Raw genomic sequence first — 20,924 nt, 5'->3', positions numbered from 1 at the left:
CGTGTCCCCAGGGGGCTTGGCTTCCGGTCTCCTCCGAGACTTCAGTGTATTAACTTTTAATATGATCCTAAAGACTATATGCACGTATTTTAATCAAATACCTCTCCACAATAGAACCATAGATGTCAAACAGTTATACTGTTCTTAGTTTTAAGCATTTGATAAAAAGGAGTCTGTCTGTAAATTAACGTTGGGGCACTAACACCTTAACCAGTCAGCCTCTGTAGTCGACCCTTTGGTGTTTTTCAGTTAGTTAACACTAACGTTAATGTTCAAGAGGGCCCAAGAGGGCCCAACAGGTCACAGATGAGAAGCGATCAAAGTTTACAACATATTTAACCTTAAACATATTAGCTAACATGCATGATTTGTAACAGCAAAGTTATAACGTTAACGGTATGGAATAACAAATAAAGTTTGGTAATGTTAAAGTTGATGGTGGTTGGGGTGGATCAACATTAACTTTGATGAAGATTAACGTTATCCAAAAGTCATTGATTTTTGATTTGTTTTAATTAATAGCCTGTAACGTTTGAATTGAATAAACGGCTGTTTATTGTTTTGTTTGTCCAACATTCTAAAGCACTTATGTTATATTTTAAACCGCTAGCCAACACTTAGCCACCTGACGCTAACTTTACTTCAACTTTACCATTTGGCTAAGTCACTGGTGAATTTAACCTAAACAAACTTTCATCAATCGTTAAATATTTGGGCAGAGTTTCTTATTTTTGGGTCTGCTACTCATGTGTATCAGGTGACAGAACTATCAAAGGCTAGTTACCTTGTAGCATCTAAGGCGCTAATGTTATTTTAGCTTACAGTAACTTCAAGTTATTAAATCACTGTAACGTTACCTGTTGTTTACCTGCATATTTATTCAGAGTTGAAATGAACATTTTCAACAAGTCCTGTCCCATTCCCCCACTACTGAACAAAATCTCTTATTTCCAATCTTAAATGTTGCCAGGTATGCCAGTCTGCATATGCAAAAACTTAACGTTATAAGTTTATAAAATATTATGGATTACACAACAGTACACTAAATGGAGCAAATTAGTTCCACCTTCACCAGTAAACCCTGAAATGTAGCTTACACATTAATGTATAAGTAATAAACACAGGCGAAGTTTCTGCAGAAGAGTAGTTTTAGTTTTGATACTTAGGCTATTAACTAAGGACTTCTTTCTTGTAATGAAGTATTTTTGTAGTGTAGTATTATCCTCTCTTCACCTCTATCTAAGACTTTCTTTTTGCCCTCCCTTCAGAGAAAACCTACTTGAATCATGACTGATACTGAAAAAGTTCCCAATTCAAACTGTGTCTCCAAGGAGGAGGAGCAACCCTACCCTGACTTGTCCCCTGTGGTTTTTCACTGCTTGAAACAAACAACAATACCCCGTAACTGGTGTCTGCAAATGACCAACACACCATATCCTTTTTTACTGCTAGGAGTCTAAAAATGCCAAAAATGTATGAATAATATAAATACAAAGAAATTTCAAGCTGTATTACATATCATACTATTAAAATATTTCTGAGTGTATCTAAAGGATTCACAGGCATCTTTTTCTCACCAGTCTGACTGACATTTAATTTGATTAAAACTTTACGACACTGTAGAAAATCGGCCATCATTAATCCCTTTAGGTTCTTCTAGAATGTAATCCTCCTTTGTTGATGAATTATATGAATGAATATGATCTCTCATCCAGTGTGTTATAACCTTAACCTCTTCCTCCACGTGGTTGGGAATCGTGTCCACACTGATGATCCTGCTTAACTGTGTGACTCTGGCCATGTACAAGCCCTGTGAAGAGACAAACGTCATCCTAGAGGTCAGTGTGAGCCCTGCACTGTTATTAGTGGACACTGGCAGTGGAATCTACATTTACTGTCTCATTAGCACATTTTAAATTCAATTAAAAGTGTTTCAGACTGTTTACCTCAGTTTCTATTTCTGCAGTGTGTCCAGATACCTGTTCTGTGATCTTTCATTGGCTACATGGTGTATCTGTAAATAAAGAGACGAAAAAAAGTGGCCATATCACGTCACATTTGAGACCAGCTAAATTATTAACAATATAGGCTAAAGATAATCAAAATGTGCTTCTCTATTAGTAACAATAGTACTTTGTCACCATTATTGTTTCTGCTGTATGTTTAATGGTACATTTTTTTCTTTTATCTTGTTTGGCCAGGTATTGGATGATTTCTTTTTTGCTTTCTTTATGGTGGAAATGCTCATCAATATGGTGGCCCTGGGAGTCTTTGGCCATGAACGAAGTTACTTGAGCAACAACTGGAACAAGTTTGACTTCTTCATCAACTTGGCAAAGTTAGTATCCCACAATGCCTATGGCTCACGCGGACAAATCACTCTGCGTTTCCTTGGTCACCTTAGGGAAGCATCATATTTAACTTCTCAGTTTTAAGCGGGACTTTCTAACCGGAAAAACTATAAAGTTTGGACAGCTTTGGTCGAACTGGCCTGAAGTTTTGACTATATTTTAGAAAAGGCATTCCTCAAAAAAGTGTTTGAACCATCAACCTCTTATGTTTTTATAATCAGTATTAGAATGTGTGTAATACAATTTATGAAAAATAAGACTCATCTCCCTGTTTCTGTCTGCAACTGTCCCTTCAGGATGTTGGATTTTATCCTGGCTACTTTTGGCATCCACTTACCAATCTGTACGGCGCTCAGGCCAATGCGACTGATCGGCAGAGTATCAAGTAAGTCATAACTTTAATGAGTCCTGTCAGAAACTAGCTAGACTTTCCCCAACACACCTACGAAGCAGTTGACCAATCACAACAGAGTGGGCCAGCTGACCAATCAGAGCAGACTGGGATTTTTAGTGCATTATAAAATGCTAAAGGTAAGTATTTTATCTTTATACATTTATTTGAGGGGTATTTTTTATTTCGGTCAGTAATTAGCCATGTGCAAAATGGAATTCAAGAACTACTGCGTGCTGTGTACTATGCAGTACTATATTTAATAAAAACAATACACAACTTCTGCAGATGTAGTGTAAAAGCGCTTTGAGTGGTCGAAAAGACTATAGAGAAAGGCGCTATACAAGTACGGAGCATTTACATTTACATCTCCGGGTGCTCCGGCTTCCTCCCACTATGCGGATGTCAGCTGGGATTGGCTCCAGCGACCCTGTACGCAGGATAAGCGGTTGACGATGGAACTTAATTCATAAATCCTCGTTAGGGTAGCACCGGAAATTCAGTTCGCCCAGGGTCTCCGGACTCCCTAAGTAATGTTATGGGTTTAATAATTACACAATTATTCCTAGTGATCAGTTAGTTGTGATTGCTTAATCATTTCTATAAAATCAGTCAGTCAATCTGTCGGGTCGGAAATAAGGACCGGCCGGGCCAGTAAAAGACCTGGTCCCTACCCTAACCAACGTAATAAACTCAATAAAATTACTCTATTAGATTTCTTCTTTAGTCAAAAACGGCGTAGTCAAAAACTTCACTGGAGATGGTCAAGAGTCGGTGCAAAAGAGTTTATTCCAATAAAGGACAGATAAACCCGAGCAACATCCCTGCAGGTCTCAGGATGGAACCGAGTTGGTGGTCAGCGAACATCGCCTTATATTCACCTTAAGCTCCACCTTGTCCCTCCCTTCAGGTGGGCGTTACATCTTAACTCCTCCTTATCTCTTCCTTCTAGGTGGGCGTTACTCCTTAACTCCACCTATGGTGTTCGCTGACCTGGATTTCTTATCCTCTACTGCCATCTAGTGGCCTTTTTCTTGTACTGTTTTACCAAATTAACCCTTTCATTAATGTTACAATTTCCACTTTTTAGCTGTTATTATATGTAATTATTGTTACTATTTATCTCTCTCTATATTTTTTACATTACTGGATTAGAAAATCCACCAATATGTTTCAACTTCAGTCCCACCGTATTTTTTTAAAGTTATACAGGCATAGTTTGACACCATTAAAACTTAAACACTTACAATCGTATTTTTTAAAAGAATTAATAAGGAATAACATATTTCATACATGTATAACGTGATTCAATGAACAATTATATGATTTAGCAATGCCAACCATGAGAGTGCTTTGTCTCATACAAGTTTTCTTTCGGCAGCGCAGAGCTTGGTTGCATGCAGTACCTAGCCGTACCAGGCGCCATAAATCACAACATGTCATGATCTCATTCTTGGCTTCAGTTCGCGATGATCTCAGCCCTGGCGTACGTGACTTTCTGCATGTGCCTTGCTTCTAATGAGCGGGTTACGGTTGGCTAGGTTTTGCCTGCGCGGCCTGAGCAGCTCCTCTGCTCATTAAAAAAAGCACACGTTCATGAATACACAGAGTATAGGAATAATGTATGATAAACACACAGAATATAAGAATAAAATATGAGTTTAAACTCACTCCTTAAACACTCAGTCGGTATACACTCAGTAGTAAAACACTCAGTAGTTTAAACACTCAGTAGTCAGACTTCACACTAAAAGAATACTCAGTAGTGAAACACTGAGTAGTTATAACATATTGCAAACCACTGATAATGTGTATAAATATAGAAAAAGAACCTAACAATCAATCTAGGATTTAGGCCTTATGCAATCAATCTAGGCTTAAGGCTTACATGATCTTCAGGCCTACATGATTCAGGCCTTATTCACATGATCTTTAGGCCTACATGATTTAGGCCTTATGCAATCAATCTAGGCTTAAGGCTTACATGATCTTCAGGCCTACATGATTCAGGCCTTATTCACATGATCTTTAGGCCTACATGATTTAGGCCTTATTCACATGATCTTTAGGCCTACATGATTTAGGCCTTATTCAACAAATCCAGGTAACTTACAAAACTCCGTTGTTTTGTTTGTCTGGCCTCTTGGGGCGTGTCCTCAGGGGGCTTGGCTTCCGGTCTCTTCCGAGACTTCAGTGTATTAACTTTTAATATGATCCTAAAGACTATATGCACGTATTTTAATCAAATAAATATAGTCTCCGGACCTCTAGGTAGTTTTGAATAATTATACAATTATTACTAGTGATCAGTTAGTTAATAATCGCTCAATTATCTTAAATCAGTCAGTCAGTCTCATATCTAAAGGGTCAATTCTCTTGGCAGGAACTAGAAATAGGCAACACACACAGCTCTTGATTATATTACAGTGAATTTATTCTCTAACTAAGGTGATAAAAAGATGGTTGGATACAGGGAACATAAACATTTGCTGAACAATGAGCCTGGAGGTTCGATTGTGGGAAGCATTTGACTCATACGGCATAGAAGAGCTAATGAAAGTAAACTAATGCTATGATTTTAGAAGTTAAAATGGACATCTGATCACAGAACGTGTGTTAAGTCTTACTGCTTGTCGACAGCCTGCTTTTGGCCTGTTGCACGGGTCCCACGCTAGCTGCCGATCCTGGCTTTTTTTGATAGGGATTCTCCAGGGTTCTCCGTGTCTGATTGAAACGCCTCCTCCGTCTGGAAATTCGGCTGTTTGCAGGTTTCCTTCGTTGTAGCTGGCGAGACCACGTGGCTTGGTCTGACCTCGGTGAAGTTGGCTCGACGAAAAAGGCTTAAAATGGAACTTGGTCGTTCCTGAATTAGTCCAGTGTAACTTAACGGACTGATAACTTTAACAAACAAAAGAAATAAAGAAAATAAAACAAACTGATGGGCAGATCGATGTCGCAGCACTTCAGGTGTGTAGCTTCAGGCGAACAAAAGGGCCTGTTTGTTTCGCTGGCCGAGTCTGGGCGTTGCCTTCGGCGTCCCGAAGCGTCCAGAGGGCCGAGCAGGGTGGAAGAGCCAACAGCGAAGAGAAGAGAGCGAGCAGGTCGCGTGTCGCTCTTTTGTTGTCTGGGGCGTGGTTCCCCAGGGGGCGTCTCAGGTTTCCCAAGGGACTGCCTTTCTAAACTGAATGTCTAAAGAAAAGAAATCTATTTGCACGTATTATAATCAAATATTTTCCACAATCAAACCTCAGTGGTTTAACGGTTGTACTGTTGTAGGCATTTGGTAACAGGAAACAATTGTCACATTATTGGTCAGGATATTTATACATTTAACGACATTTCCGATGAGGGCATGTAATACTTAGTTTGTCCTCTTGGGGGAGCTCAGGTTACATGAGGAAAGCTTGGATTAAATCAAAGATCGTCTCTCCTTAGGAACCGGGGAATTTGTTGATTCATCCTTAAATTCAAGCTGGCGATTAAGAGTATCGTAAAACATTCCTTTGTCATCATTTCTAAAGGAATTTTGTAAGAAAGTATTATGAACAAGCATTGATTACATTAAGATGAAGGAGTGTCTTGCTGAAAATAAAAACACTGCACAAGTAACTTCTTTTCAGCACTAATATCAACAACAGATAGCAACAACAGTTAACATAACTACTCAAATAGAGGTAACGTAATCAGGTAACTAAAGATTTAATTAAATGCTTTGAGACTGCAGTCCGTTTTACATTGAAAGTTCAGTGTCTGGACCGCGTCACACTTGGGTGAGACAGGGGTTTTCCTTTTTGATGTGGTAATAAAACAAAGAATAAGGACAGTTGCCAAGGTTACGTGTGTGGAGGGGCAGTTTAGGGTTTCCTGCCCTCCTTCCAAAAGAGTTCTGATAGGCTTTTCAGGAGAAAGTTAGTTTCTGCTTCGTGTTGATATTGTCATTTTAACAGGGCATCGAGTCTTATCTCAGCTTCACCAGAGGTGGTAAGTTTTACGATCTAACTGCCCAAAACAGCACTTAGGGAAAGCAAACCTTTCACTTGGGTCAGGCTGTCTGTTGAGGGGGAAATATCTCAACCCCCACCCCTTCCTCAGGGAGAGACAGAGAGTTTTGGAATCTCTTCTTGGCATAAAATAATTAAAACATCCATTACAATTAGAGTCAGATCCAAATGCATGTGGATTCAAACTGACTTTTCTCCTGCAAGGGCACAGCACAGACAGGGCAGCAAGTGCCCATGTCTGCATTCGTACTACAGTATATGCTTCTGTGTGTGTGTGTGTGTGTGTGTGTGTGTGTGTCTTTGACGTTAAATATTGGTAAAAATAAATTGTGACGGCATCTTTTTGTGTTTTGGTGCAGGCATGCGAAGCATGGTGACAGGCTTCTTGAACACTGTGCCGATGCTTACAAATTTTCTCCTCCTCTACCTCTTTGTCATCCACGTCTTCTCCGTTGTGGGAGTTCAGCTGTGGGCGGGGCAGCTGCTCAACCGCTGCTTCCTGGGAGAGGACATTCCTGCGTAAGGAAATTGCCTTTTTTCACATCTCTCTGGGCTAGAAGTTGCACAAATGGCCTCAATGTATTGCTGTAATTTACAATTTAAAATTTAATGTGATAAGTGAGTTGTAGTATGTCAGTTAACTTATTTATGTCAAATTTTCAGTCCCACATTCTGTTTTTCTCATTTTTATTCTCAGTTTTGTGTCTATGTATCATTTAAATGATCCATTGTATGTTAACTCTGTTTTTCTTAAGATCCAGGACAAAAAGCCTGTTATGTCAAAACTAAAAGCTATGTAATGATACCTATAATACAGCAATTCTAAGCTGTTATCATTCTTTTTCTATACAGAATGTACAACGTGTCCTTGAGTCCACACTACAAGTCCAAGAACGATGAATATTTCCCATTTATCTGTTCGCCTGATGACAAGCATGGGATGTTACACTGCCATGATGTTCCACCTTACAAACATGGGGGGGAAACCTGCCCATTGGCTGCCCCCCACCATGTTTCAGCTCTGAATGAGTTAGTCCCTACGGGGGCTGCGGCCAGTGCCAACGCCTGTGTGAACTGGAACTTGTACTACAATGTCTGTCGCGCTGGGGACCACAACCCTCACTTGGGAGCTGTCAATTTTGATCACATCGCCAATGCCTGGTTAGCCATATTCCAGGTAAGAGGGGCTTTGATATGTGCAGAAATACATTTGGATGTGGACATGCGGAAGAAAAGCATGGAGAGCAGTCAGATGTCTGTGCACTTGTCAGACATGAACTTTATGGTTCTTGTGGGTTTTGTAGGATGGTGTGGGACTGACGTTCTGTCTGTCATCCTCTACTACCGGTCTATATGATTCAGCATCAAAGAGTCATAGCAAAATCTAGCTTTCCTCTGGCTGGAGAGAGCTCATTAAATGTTGTTAAAATTTTGCCACATAGTAATATTTTCTTTGCATCCCTCTCTGTCTCTCTCTTCCCCAGGTTGTCACGCTGGAAGGATGGACGGAGATCATGTTTTATGTTATGGATTGTTATTCCTTCTGGAGTTTCATATTTTTCATACTTGTCACCATTGTAAGTACCCACTTAGTTAACAACCTTATTATTTGACCCTCCTCTTCTCAAAACACTACCTCAAAATGATGTTTTGGTATTCTTCTAGACTGATCAATTTGGTCTGTAAAGCTGGTTAAATAACTTCATTGACATCTATGCAAATCCAACAACAGCAGCAAAATACACTGAGATTTGAGTTTTGGTCTAAAATATCATGGGTCTTGTTTATACAGACGAAGGACCAAACCAAACCTTTGCAGCATTTAATACGCATTGAACCAGTGAATCCCAAACTTTCACTGTAATCCTGGCCTGCTACAGTTTTTCTTTAAATAACCTGGCTTTTTTGGAGGAGAGAAAGCCATCTGTAGATTTGAGTTTTATGCTAAGCTCAACAGCAGATGGGAGTTAGGTCAGAAGATCCAGTTAAGTATGCCATTATATTAATAATGTTCTGAATGCTCTAAACTTATCAACTTGAGTAGGGCCATTTAGTTTCAGGATATGAAGCAATAATTGAAATATGCATTAATTGAAATATCATTTACACAGTCAGCAAAACTGTGATTTTAAAGCTACTCAAATAGAGTTATTGTAAACACTTGAACTGCAGTCCTGTTTAATGAACAACTAAACACTTTGCAGTGTTGGGTCTGAATTAAATTGAAGGCAGTAATCCTTGAAGAACAGTTTTGCAGTAAATAGCCACTCTTTACTTCCCCAACCAGATGGGCTCCTTTATCTTGATGAACGTGTGCGCAGTCGTCATCGCAGCCAAGTTCTCTGAGCGTATGGAAAGTGAGAAAGGAGAGCCTCAGGCCTACGCTGTGTTCATCACAAAACTCTGTGACAAGTTAACCTGCTGGCTGCAGATGATCTCGAGTAGATACAAGAGGTCAGAAAGTGTAAATGTACTATGTTGAAAGTAGCACTTAAAACACTTTGTTGAGTTTGTGGTCAGATTTGTAGTCTGCAGTGGCATGTGTGTAGAACCATGTAAGATTATGTCAAAAATATTTTTTCCAGAAAAGGTTTAAATTCATTTTGGATATTACTCTTGTTCAGCGTGCTTGCTTCTTCAGGTCTCACTGTGTCTTTGTGTCTGGAGCATTTTGGTACAACATCTTATGTTCTTAGCATGTAATCGTTTAGTTTGCATTAGAGACACAAATGAACTAATGCATTCAGAAGCAAACAAACACGCAACACACACTATCACACTGTCCTTTTACCAACAGATGTCGTAACAAGGTGCACCCAAAAGGCAGGGGCAACATGAAAAGGCCCTTATTGGTGAGTCTAGTCAGCACCTTTCTGCAGTACCACCAGCATCTGCATTGTTGCCTCAATAACGAGAGGTCACTTAACTGACTCCCCTATCTTTCATGCTCAGGACTGGATAACCATCAAGAAAACAGCTGAGAGGACTGTCAACAGTAAACTCTTTGACCGAGTGATCATGTTTACTGTTTCCCTCAGTATACTTACCATGGCCGTAGAGCACCACGGGGAGGTGAGGAGCAAAGTCTGCTTACTACTGTATCTGTCTACTTGAGACTTCTGTACCTTTCAGGTGTGTAAGGTGAATGATAGACCTGAGCAGCTGAGTTGTAAAGTTGTAGTTAGCTCTGGCTGAGAGCTGCCTCAGCCATTTCCTGTAATTCAGGAAATTCTTCAGGTGTACCACGCATGTAAAAGAAACCTGCATTTGGACTTAAGTATTTTGTCATGGTGGGGATGAAGAGAGATACTTTGCAAATTCTATCCTGATCTTACAACATTAGGAACCCCAACAGGAATACTAGAATGAGATAGAAACTACTTAATTTTCCTCTTCTTCCTTTATGTAAATATTCTTTCTTGCTTATTTTGTATTAATTGCTTGTCTTATGACCCTCCCCATCCTCTTTGCATTCTCACGTTCTCTTGCTTCTTCTGTTGTCCCCTCCCTCCATCTGGATCTCTCTGTCCTGTTTTTCTTCCTCTTGTTTTGTTTCTTCCCATCTTCTCTTCCTACAGCCTGAGGAGATGATCCATGTGTTACAGATCAGTAACCTCATCTTCGCCATTATATTTGGTGTGGAGGCGGTCTTAAAGCTGTTGGCTCTCACGTGGAAATACTTTACGGACCGACACAACGTCCTTGACTTTGTCATCGTTATCGTCAGGTAATATATTCCCATGCAGTCGGACTTTTGAGCTTCGCTTATTGCTTTGACTTGTAATATGTGCCACTATTGAAATTTTCATTATATCCATACTCCATTGGAGCATCCCATTTTGTGTTTTTGACCTTGGCACACAAAACCTGTTGCAGTATTAAGCTAAATTCCTTGTTTCTATCATATTGGAAGTGGATGACACTGACTCAGCAATGTCAGACGTCAGTGCTTGGAATGTAATGTATCCCAGCACTAGTAACTAGTATTAGTAACAGGCTGGATTTAAATAATACTAGCATCATATTACCTATAACTTCAAGATACAGCATATTAAATCAGACAGAAGTTGCAGACACAGTATTAAAATGTGTCTGTTTGTGTTGTTTTTTTTTTCAGTTTGTGGGAGCTAATTGTTAAAACTGATGGCAGGTTGTCAGTTCTGCGGGCATTTCGCCTGCTGCAGATTGTGAAGTTGGTTCACTTCTTCCCTTACCATGAGGGACAGCTGCAAGCGCTGAGTAGTACCATGAAAGAGGCAGCCCCACTCTGTGGATTACTGTTGTTAGTCATTTTCATTTTTAGGCAAGTAGACTATGCATACACAAAAATCTATTGTAGACATACGATATTGTAATGCTGCAGGAAAACCCAAATGCTTTTCTTTTACTATAATGATGATCACCTACAGGATGCAGACATTTCAGTGATTCTGACTGGATTTTCTTGTTTCTTTGCAGTGTACTGGGTATGCAGCTGTTTGGTTGTAAACTGAAGTTCAAGACACCAGACGGAGTCATCATCCCTGACCGAAAAAACTTTGACACCCTGCTCTGGTCCATGGTCACAGTGTTCCAGGTTAGTTTTTGACTTCACAATTTGTGCCACTGTCATTTTATTGCATCGTCATGCAAGTTGTGCCTCAATCTCTGTCTCTGTTACTCTCTTTTATTAAATATATCAATCCAGCTTCTGACTCAGGAGGACTGGAATCTGGTGCTATACAAAGCCATGGCTGCTACCTCCCCATGGGCCGCTCTCTACTTTATTGCGTTCAATATCTTAGGAAAACATGTTTTTCTCAATGTTCTTGTGGGCATAGTGGTTAAGAGCTTCCAGCCCAAGGTAAGGCCTTCTTTCTTAGTTTTCTCCAAGAGCTTGATTTTTTTAAACTTGACTGAAAAACAACGTGGCTTTTAAGTACGGCTTACTCAAACACTAACGAACACACCAATGGCTATTTCCTGTTGTTCCAGCGCTCCTCAAGTTCTGATCAAGTTTCTCACCATCTTCACAGACAGAAAACAAGAAAAATGTAAGTGCCTATGAGTCAGACTGTGAGCTAGTGCTTGGGTTGAGCAACTTTCCTACACTTACTTTTGCTCATCTCTATTTTATGTTGTTCCAGGACCCCTTAACCCCCGACCAAGACTGCTCTTTCTCTAGCCCTGGGCCCAGCAAATCCACTGCGATTAACTTAGCCCCCGAGGAAGACTCTGCACCTGTAGATTCCAATGAGGACAATGTAAGTTCCTAAGAGTGAAAGTTTTCAAAGTCGGGTTTGCGACTCAACTAAGAGTTAACCCTTGGTGAAGATTGACCAAGATTTACAACAATGTGAATAGGTGGTGTGATCAAAGCTGCTTTGGGAATTAACAAGTTTTCACTTTGCCTCTATTCTTAGCAACATTTAGCTAGTGTACCACACCTTTTCAGTGCTGCTCAGTGCTGCTGTATTCTTCAGAATCTTTTTTCATGCTTTGAATAAAGAGAGGTGGCTGATTTTTCACCCCTGCAGAGATCTTTGAACCTGATCCAGAAAGTGCGCCGCTGGTGCAAAGAGCATGAAGAGTGGTCATTCTACGTGTTGTCTCCAGAGAACAGGTGATTCTCATACACACTAAAAACACAACTAATTTCACTATCATTCTCTTAAATTCTGGTATCATTTGGCAATCTTAGTGTTTCATTCGGCCCAAAAGAAATGATTGGTTGGTCTAACTCGCTGCACATGAAAATGGCTTTACTGGGAAGCCTGAAAGGAGGGGGTGGCATTTTTTAGGTTGGATGATTTCAAAATCTAGTTGTCTCTTGCTCGTTTCTCCAACATTACTGACCTACTGCAGCTTTAATCCATCATTTTCTGCCAGGTATCAGGGTCCAGGATGCATTACATCTGATGATTATTTCTATCATTAGGAATTACTGTATATACTGCTGGGAACTAAAGACAAAATAAATAAATATGTAAATTCTTCACATCACGTGCTTTTCCATCATGCTGTCATACTCTGACCAGTAAGATGATAAAACAGGTATTAAAAGTAATCCTTTGTTTCACTGACTGTAGGTTCCGTATCTGTTGCCTTCATGTGATCTGTCACAAGATGTTTGAACGCACAATTCTGCTCTTGATTCTCCTGAACTGTGTCACCATTGCTTTGGAGATGCCTGGCTTAGACCCTAAAAGCATGGTGAGACACACATATACTGCGTGTAACCTACAATAACTGTTTCTGCGGACAGGGATATACTGTACAGTGAACCCTCACAGAGTTTTTGGACACACACACCTATCCAATCAAGCTGGATGTGATGTATTTAATAAAATAACTGATGAACTGTAATAGTAGTTTGATCAGATGTAATACAAAATTCACACAGGTTAAAAATGAATCTCACTCTGCCCTTTAGGAGCGATGCTTGCTGGATTTCTCTAGTGATCTATTCTCTGCCGTCTTCCTGGTAGAGATGCTTGTTAAGGTAAGCATCAGTTTTGTTTTTTAATTGTAGAGATTTCTTTTTACCTTAAAATCTATTTTATAGCTCAGATTTCAGATTCAGCTGATTTTCAGTGTTTTGAGGAATCTGTGATGTTTTCATTTTAAATTGGTGTATTGTTGCTTTAATACTAGGTTCTAGCTCTCGGTTTGATAATTGGAAAGAAGAGCTACTTCCGGTCTTCCTGGAATATCCTGGATGGTTTCTTGGCGATTCTGTCTTCAGCCCACTTCATTATCATTCTGACCTGTACAGCCGACGATCACATGCTGGCCATCCTGAAAGTTTTACGCCTAATACACATTTTTCAACCACTGAGGTACATCATTCATTTCTGTGTATATTTGATGTTTGTTTTGATGTTTGTTTGTGTTGATACCAGTTAACATCTTCATTTCCTGTTTGTGTGCAAGCATCCCATCTTATTTCATATTTCACATCATGTTTGTGTCTGTTTGTTTATGTTTTGTGTTTCAGGATGATCAATCAAGCTCCGAAACTGAAGCTGGCTGTTGATGCTCTGGTGGCCTCGGTTAAACCCATCAGGAACATCCTTCTCATTTGCTGTGCCTTCTTGTTTTTCTATGGCATTCTTGGGGTGCAGGTAAGTTCTCTCTCACACACTCACACACACACACACACACACACACACACACACACACACACACAACCACATAGTTTCTTTTACCCTGACTGACAATCAAGCTATAAAAAGGAACAATGTGATCCCTGGTCAGTTTTTAGTCAGGCACTCATAGTAAACGCCTCTGTTGCGAATGAACAGTGTAACAGTCTATTAGCTTTGATGCATTGAGATGATGTCAGGACAGTGATAAAATAACACTACAGACACTCTCTCTCTGTCTTTATCTCACACAAACACTGTAGTTGTTCAGAGGGAGGTTCTACTGCTGTGTGGGTGAGGACATAAGAAACATCACCAACAAGGCTGAATGCCTGGCGGCCAGCTACCTCTGGGTACGAAAGAAGTACAACTTTGACAACCTGCTTCAGGTACGGACTAACCCACCGAGAACACAGCAAAGGTTTTAGATTTTGTCATAAAAATCATGTTCAGCCAATCATGATCACGTGATCATGCTGATTGGCATGCTCATTATGTAAATTATGATGAAGATTTGAAACCAGCATTTCCAATTTCCCCTTACTCTCTACAGTAACACAGATAGTCAGATAATTACACTAGATGATGTATGCACTCACTGAGTGCTGTCTAGTTTCTTTTTAAGTTGGTTAAACAAAAGCACCATATGCATCTAACTGTAATGTAGCGTGTCTACGTATGGTTTTTAATACAAATTATGAATATTAATTAATATTAAGAAAAACGAAAAATTAAATTTCGTTTTTCGGGCACCACCGGAAATACGGTTTACCCAGGGTCTCCGGACTCCCTAGGTAACTTGCTAACTGGGTTTAATAATTACGTAATTATTCCAAGTGATTTGACTTTTGGACATCACACCTTGGTTTTAGCCTTACTGCTTGTTGTTTCTCCAGTCGGTTGGTGTTTGGCGGCCCCACGACTAGTCAGCGCTTGGGCCTTGGCGTCTTGGTACGCCAGGAACAGCTTTTTACTAGCAGGTTGTCCAGGGGGTCTGCCTCGGTCGGCTTATTGAAAAAAACTTACAGGGATAGGATGCTAACCTTTGCTCGGGTTGTGGGTTTGATTGTCCTTTATTACTGCTCCCGTAACTAACCACGTGGCTGGCCTTACAAACAAAAGAAAAAGATAAATTCAACAAACGTTTGCTGGAAGACAAAGAGAGCTTTAAAAATCTGCTGAAGAGCCGAAGTACAAGAGAAGAGAGCTAGTGCTGTTTTGTCTGTCTGGCCGCTTGGGGCGTGTCCCCAGGGGGCTTGGCTTCCGGTCTCCTTTTAATATGGTCCTAAAGGCTATATGCGCGTATTTTAATCAAATATCTTCCCACAATCAAACCTTTAATGTCAAACAGTTATACCGTTCTTAGTTTTAAGCATTTGATAAAAAAGAAAGGAAAGTTACTTAATCGTTGTAATATTAGAATGGTTACCAGTTAAACACATTTTCACGATTTCAGAATGAAAGAGACTTAACTCAATATTTCCTGGATAATATTGGCTGTTAAACATTTTGTACTTATATATATATATATATATATAAGCAAGTTACACGAACATGGCATCAGATTATGAACATTGAAATACAGAGTAATACATTAAACAGCAGAAGCGGCATTTCAGAATGATGGCATGTAATACTTAGTTTGTCCTCTTGGGGGACACTGGTTCCATGAGAGAACAATTGAAAGGTCAACTCCAGGTTTTGGTCAGCCTGTCTCTAGTGCCCCCCCCCCCTTCATCAGGGAGAGACAAAGGAGATTTTTTGGAATCTCATAATCGCATAAAATAAAAAAACACACTGGCTGATCCACTACAGTAATGAAGGTGCGTACTGGTGAAAGAAATGGTAGGACCTGGGGAAAAAAGTGTTGACTTACCACTTATTTCTCTGTTTCCCATTCAGGCTCTGATGAGCTTGTTTGTAATGTTCTCTAAAGATGGCTGGATGAACATCATGTATGATGGGCTGGATGCTGTGGGAGTGGACCAACAGGTATTTCTGCTAGTAAAGTAAATTATTGATGTGTTTACACTGTTATTTATACACAAGTTGTTTTGCCTTCTATTGACAGCAGTGCAATAAATGCGCCCTTGATGTCTCCTCTCTGCTCTTCTCCTCTCAGCCTGTTTTGAATCACAACGAATGGATGCTGTTCTACTTTATCACCTTCATGATTATAAGCTTCTTTCTGCTCGACATGTTTATTAGTGTAATGGTGGAGACCTTCCACCAGTGTCAGCAGAATCAAAAAAGTAGCGATGGAGAGTTACTTGAAGAGGGAGGAAAAGTCCAGTGCAACAGTAAGGAGAATGAAGGGGCTTGTTGGCGGTCTATTTTTCTGAGCATTGCCTTTCGCAGTCTAACAAACAAACGAGAAAGACTGGTTAGGTCAAGCAAACAGTGGCTGATCATATTGGCCAGGGAGATGCATGTATTCGGACTGGTTTCGACCAGTGGGTTTAACAGAGGTAAAAACAGCTGCCTGCTGCAGCTGGATGTAACGTTGATGAGATGATGATAGTGAACCAAAACAGTAAAGTGTGAACCATAAAACCAACGTTGAAATGCTTTGTAGACTTGAGATGACCTGCAGAATGGTGTGATAAGCCTCTTTGGGTTCATCACTTTGAGTGACTCCTTTTGCATCTTTTTGTAGCCATGCGATGTAATTGTTGATGTAATAATAATATTGATTAGAGCAGCTCTAAATGTTTTTAGTGTTTGTTATATGTTCCTTTTTCTGTGTGTACATCTGAATGCATCTTTGTGTGTGTGTGTGTGTGTGTGTGTGTGTGTGTGTGTGTGTGTGTGTGTTCCAGATCCTGCAGCTACAGATTCTCCGCGTAGCAGCAGCAACTCGGACCACTTCATGTCTGTCGTTATTATCAGCAATGTTGTGATGATGGGTCTCCAACATTACAATCAACCTCCGGTAATGCGCACGCACACACACACACACACACACACACACACACACACACACACACACACAATCACTCTCAAAAAATGTATTTGCATTTGCATTGACTCTGAGGCAATAGAATAAACCTTTTGTGTGTCTGCTCAGTATATAGGGAGGATTACACAGTATTACTTCTGTTTGGTCACCTTCATCATGTTTATTGAAGTCATGAAGAACCTTGTGCAGTTGGGCATAAGGGAGTTCATAAAAATGAGGTGACACAGTACAATGAGCAAGAAATTAGCTTCTCTTACTTGCATTTGTGTGTAAGCGCCTGAAAAGTGTTCAATGACTTTTGTGTGTGTTTAGTTGGAATCTGCTGGACGTTGCTGTACTCGTGGTTTCCATCGTCAGCATTGTTTTGCACCAGATAAATATGGCAGACATAGTTCCCATTAATCCCAGCATCCTGGGAGTATGCAGAATACTCAGAGTAGTACCAGGTACTATACACACACTGAAAGCGTAATACTAAACGTATCTTTGGGTGACAAATATAAGTTATCTGTGACAACTCTTGTGTCTCTCTTCAGTCCTGAAGGTCAGAAAGATACGAATTCTGCTAAAAACCATCATAAAGACTCTTTCACAGGTAAACACAGACAATGAGGGATTTATTTAGTTTTTTGTCTAAATAAATCAATATAAATTATTTGGTTTTGCACAGGGATAACCTTGCTCTTGCTGCATTTTGTGCTTGATGTTTACCCACATTACAGTATGAAGAATCTGTCCCTGAGGTATCTGTTTGTGTGCTGTTTACACACTAGGAACCCAGCGACAGTGCTGTGCTCGCCAGTCAGTTTTATTTTTAAATTTGCATGTTAATAAAAACTAATCACATCAGATAGGGCCTAATTTTTGGCCGTCATAAAACTCAAGTTGGCTGTACAGCCGGATTAAGTGATCACTGATCAATTAAAGGGATACAATCCTTTTAAGCTCAAAAGAAGGAGGAAGTGTGTAATCATAGCCTGTCTCAAATAAAGTAGTTCCTTTTAGTTGAGGTACAAAATGGGCCCGGCCCGTGGTTGAGAATTGAGAGTATCTACATGTTAGTGTTTGTTGTGCAGCAGATCTAACACTGATTTTGATTCCAGGTTGGGAATATTTGTGTGATCTTCATGTTGTCATTTGGTATATACGCTGCGGTGGGAGTGGAGCTCTATGGCAAGCTACGTAAGTTACACTACTAGCAGAACACACCTTCACACGGGGTTACTGCAAAGGATCATGGTTACAGAGCTGATCCCAGATTTGCCCAGTATCCACATTGTTGACAAGGAAAGCCAGAAACCCTTTAGCTAATCCTCAAGGAGAGTCAGCCTCAGGAGGCAGCCTAGTAATAATAATAATAAATTTTATTTATAATGCACTTTACATTTCAACGAAATCTCAAAGTGCTACAGTAGCACAGTTCCCAAAATATAACAAAATCAACAAATAGCAATAAAACACCACAAAAATAAAATTAAAATCATGAGTGTTGAAAGGCCTTTTGAAATAGGAATGTCTTTAGGACCTTCTTAAAAACCTCCACAGTTTGCGGGGCCCTTTGGGTCTCTGTGAGGGCATTCCAGAGCCGTGGGGCGACTGCCTGGAAGGCCCTGTCTCCCATAGTGGAGAGTTTAGTCCTTGGTTGGTGCAGGCAGTAGGTAGAGGTGGAGGAGCGGAGGTTTCGTGAGGCGGTGTGTGGGGTGAGGAGTTCACTGAGGAAGGCAGGGGGCAGTTCCATGTATGCACTGATGGGTGAGGAGACAGATTTTGTACTGGATTCTGTGTTGAATGGGCAGTTTTTTGCACCTCCTTGTCAGGACTCGGGCAGCGCATTTCTGAATATGCTGGAGCTTTTGCAGGCTCCTGCTAGGGATCTCGACGAGGAGGGCATTACAGTAGTCCAACCCGGAGGAGATAAAGGCATGGATCAACTTCTAATCATCCGGTTGGGAGAGGGAGGGGCAGAGTTTGGCGATGTTTTTGAGGTGGAGGAAGGAGATCTTACAAAGGTGGCGGATGTGGGTGTCAAATGTGAGATTTGAGTCAAGTCTGACTCCGAGGTTTGTAACAGAGGTAGACGGGGCAATGTGATGACCAAAAATGGGTATTCTGCTGAGGGAGGAGGACTGGGTTTGGTGTGGGGTACCGATCAGGATGACTTCGGTTTTGCTGCTATTTAATTCAAGAAAGTTGTCAGACATCCATGCCCTTATCTCCTCCAGGCAAACCTGAAGTGCAGATGGCAGAGCTGAGGGGAGTGTGGAGTATACATTTTTATGTATAATTGTGTATCGTCTGCGTAACAGTGGAATGAAACTTTGTGTTTATGGATGATGTGACCAAAGGGTAGTAAGTAGATGGTGAAAAGGGTCAGACCGAGGACGCACACTTGGCACTCCACAGCTGACTGTGTGGGGTGATGATTGGGACTGTCCTAGAGCCACATACTCCGTCCTTACCTGTGAGGTAAGACTGGAACCAGCTTAGTGTGGTCCCAGAGAGTCCTACCACAGACTGGAGACGGTGGAGCAAGATGTTGTGATCCACGGTGTCAAAGGCGGCCGACAGGTCCAGCAGAAGGAGGAGAGATGGTGAGCCCAGTCTGCAATCATAAGTAGGTCATTCATGACGCGGACCAGGGCTGTCTCCGTGCTGTGTGCTGCTCGAAAACCAGACTGAAATTTTTCGTATATGTTATGGATGTGAAGGTGATTGTGGAGTTGGGCTGGAACAACTTTTTCCAAGACTTTAGACAAAAACGGCAGGTTTGAAATGGGTCTGTAATGAGCCAGGATTTCGGGGTCAAGTGACGGTATTTGAAGATGGGGGCGGATAACTGCAGTTTTGAGAGCTGGAGGAACCTGACCGGATTTGAGTGACTGGTTGAGGATTGCTGTGATCAGTGGACTGATGGCTGTAATGTTGGATTTTAATAATGGTGTGGGGAGAGGGTCCAGTGAGCATGTGGAGGTTCTCATGCACTTTGTGATCCTCTCCACCTCTGTCTGAGAAATGCGTGAAAAGACAGAAAATGTGTTGAATGGGTTTGTGAGACTGATTTTTGGAGGAAGGTGAAACTCTTCTACTCTTATGCCACACTATCAGTATGTTAAAATAAGAAAGTGACTCAAACACATAAGGATACTGAAGGATTTTAATTGGTTGAAGCCAACATGTCCACTGTGCACTGAAGTCAATATCTGTATGTCTGTGCTGTGTGCCTCTGTGTTTATCAGAATGCAGTGATGACCACCCGTGCCTGGGTTTACATGATGAAGCCAACTTCAGACATTTTGGGGTGGCCCTGATCACACTGTACGGCCTATGCACCGGAGACAACTGGAACGTGATTATGAAAGTATGTACTCACTCCCTCATGACACACAAGTTCTATACATACGGATCCCCCAACCACTGCCCCCCCTGGCAACTTCCAATTAATTAATTTCAGGAGTGTTTAGTCAGTGGACAACAAGTCAGCTAAACAATTTGTCTACAATTCAACATATATGAAGTACATATATGAATAATGAATAATTACATTTGATTAAAATGGAGCAGTTCTTTCAATGAAACTTCTCAGGGAATCATTTGGGGAATCGTTAGGAAATTACAGACCCATAAAACAAAGCATTACAATGATGTTGTATCCTAACTTTTGCGCTACCGTTTAGTTTCCAATTGTCAGTTTATTATAATTTCTGTGGTTTTGAAGTAAGAATGATTTTGTAATGTTGTCTCCAGTCTGTGTGCCAGTCCCTCTTCCTTTCTGAATCTTGCTCTGTGTCTCTCAAGGACACACTAAGAGAATGTCATCCTGATGAGCACGGCTGTATGAGATACCTTTCCTGGGTCTCTCCGTTGTACCTCATCAGTTTCGTGGTTATGGCTCAGTTTGTGCTGGTGAACCTGGTGGTCGCATCGATCATGCAAGCGCTGGAGGACACCAAAGAGGTACAGTTGCAGTACATACATCCGTTCTTTGGTTAGAACAGAAGGACTGTGCTGTGGGAGGAAACATGACAAGAACAAAATAATAATAAACAAAGCTCTGATTTCTAACTTTGACATTGTCGTACCAATGGAAGAAGAATATTT

The 20,924-nt window shown here is 40.8% G+C and overlaps 1 pseudogene; it reads left to right on the top strand.

The window, feature by feature from the left end:
* Positions 1–1,271: 1,271 nt before the first annotated feature.
* LOC119902863 overlaps positions 1,272–20,924 on the top strand; it is a 19,839-nt pseudogene continuing 186 nt past the window's right edge.

The sequence above is a fragment of the Micropterus salmoides genome, unplaced genomic scaffold (genome assembly GCF_014851395.1).
Source record: "Micropterus salmoides isolate LMB-PRFRI ecotype aquatic unplaced genomic scaffold, ASM1485139v1 Ms_hic_scaffold_14, whole genome shotgun sequence".
NCBI lineage: Eukaryota > Metazoa > Chordata > Actinopteri > Centrarchiformes > Centrarchidae > Micropterus > Micropterus salmoides.
This window is presented reverse-complemented; position numbering and strand designations above follow the sequence as displayed.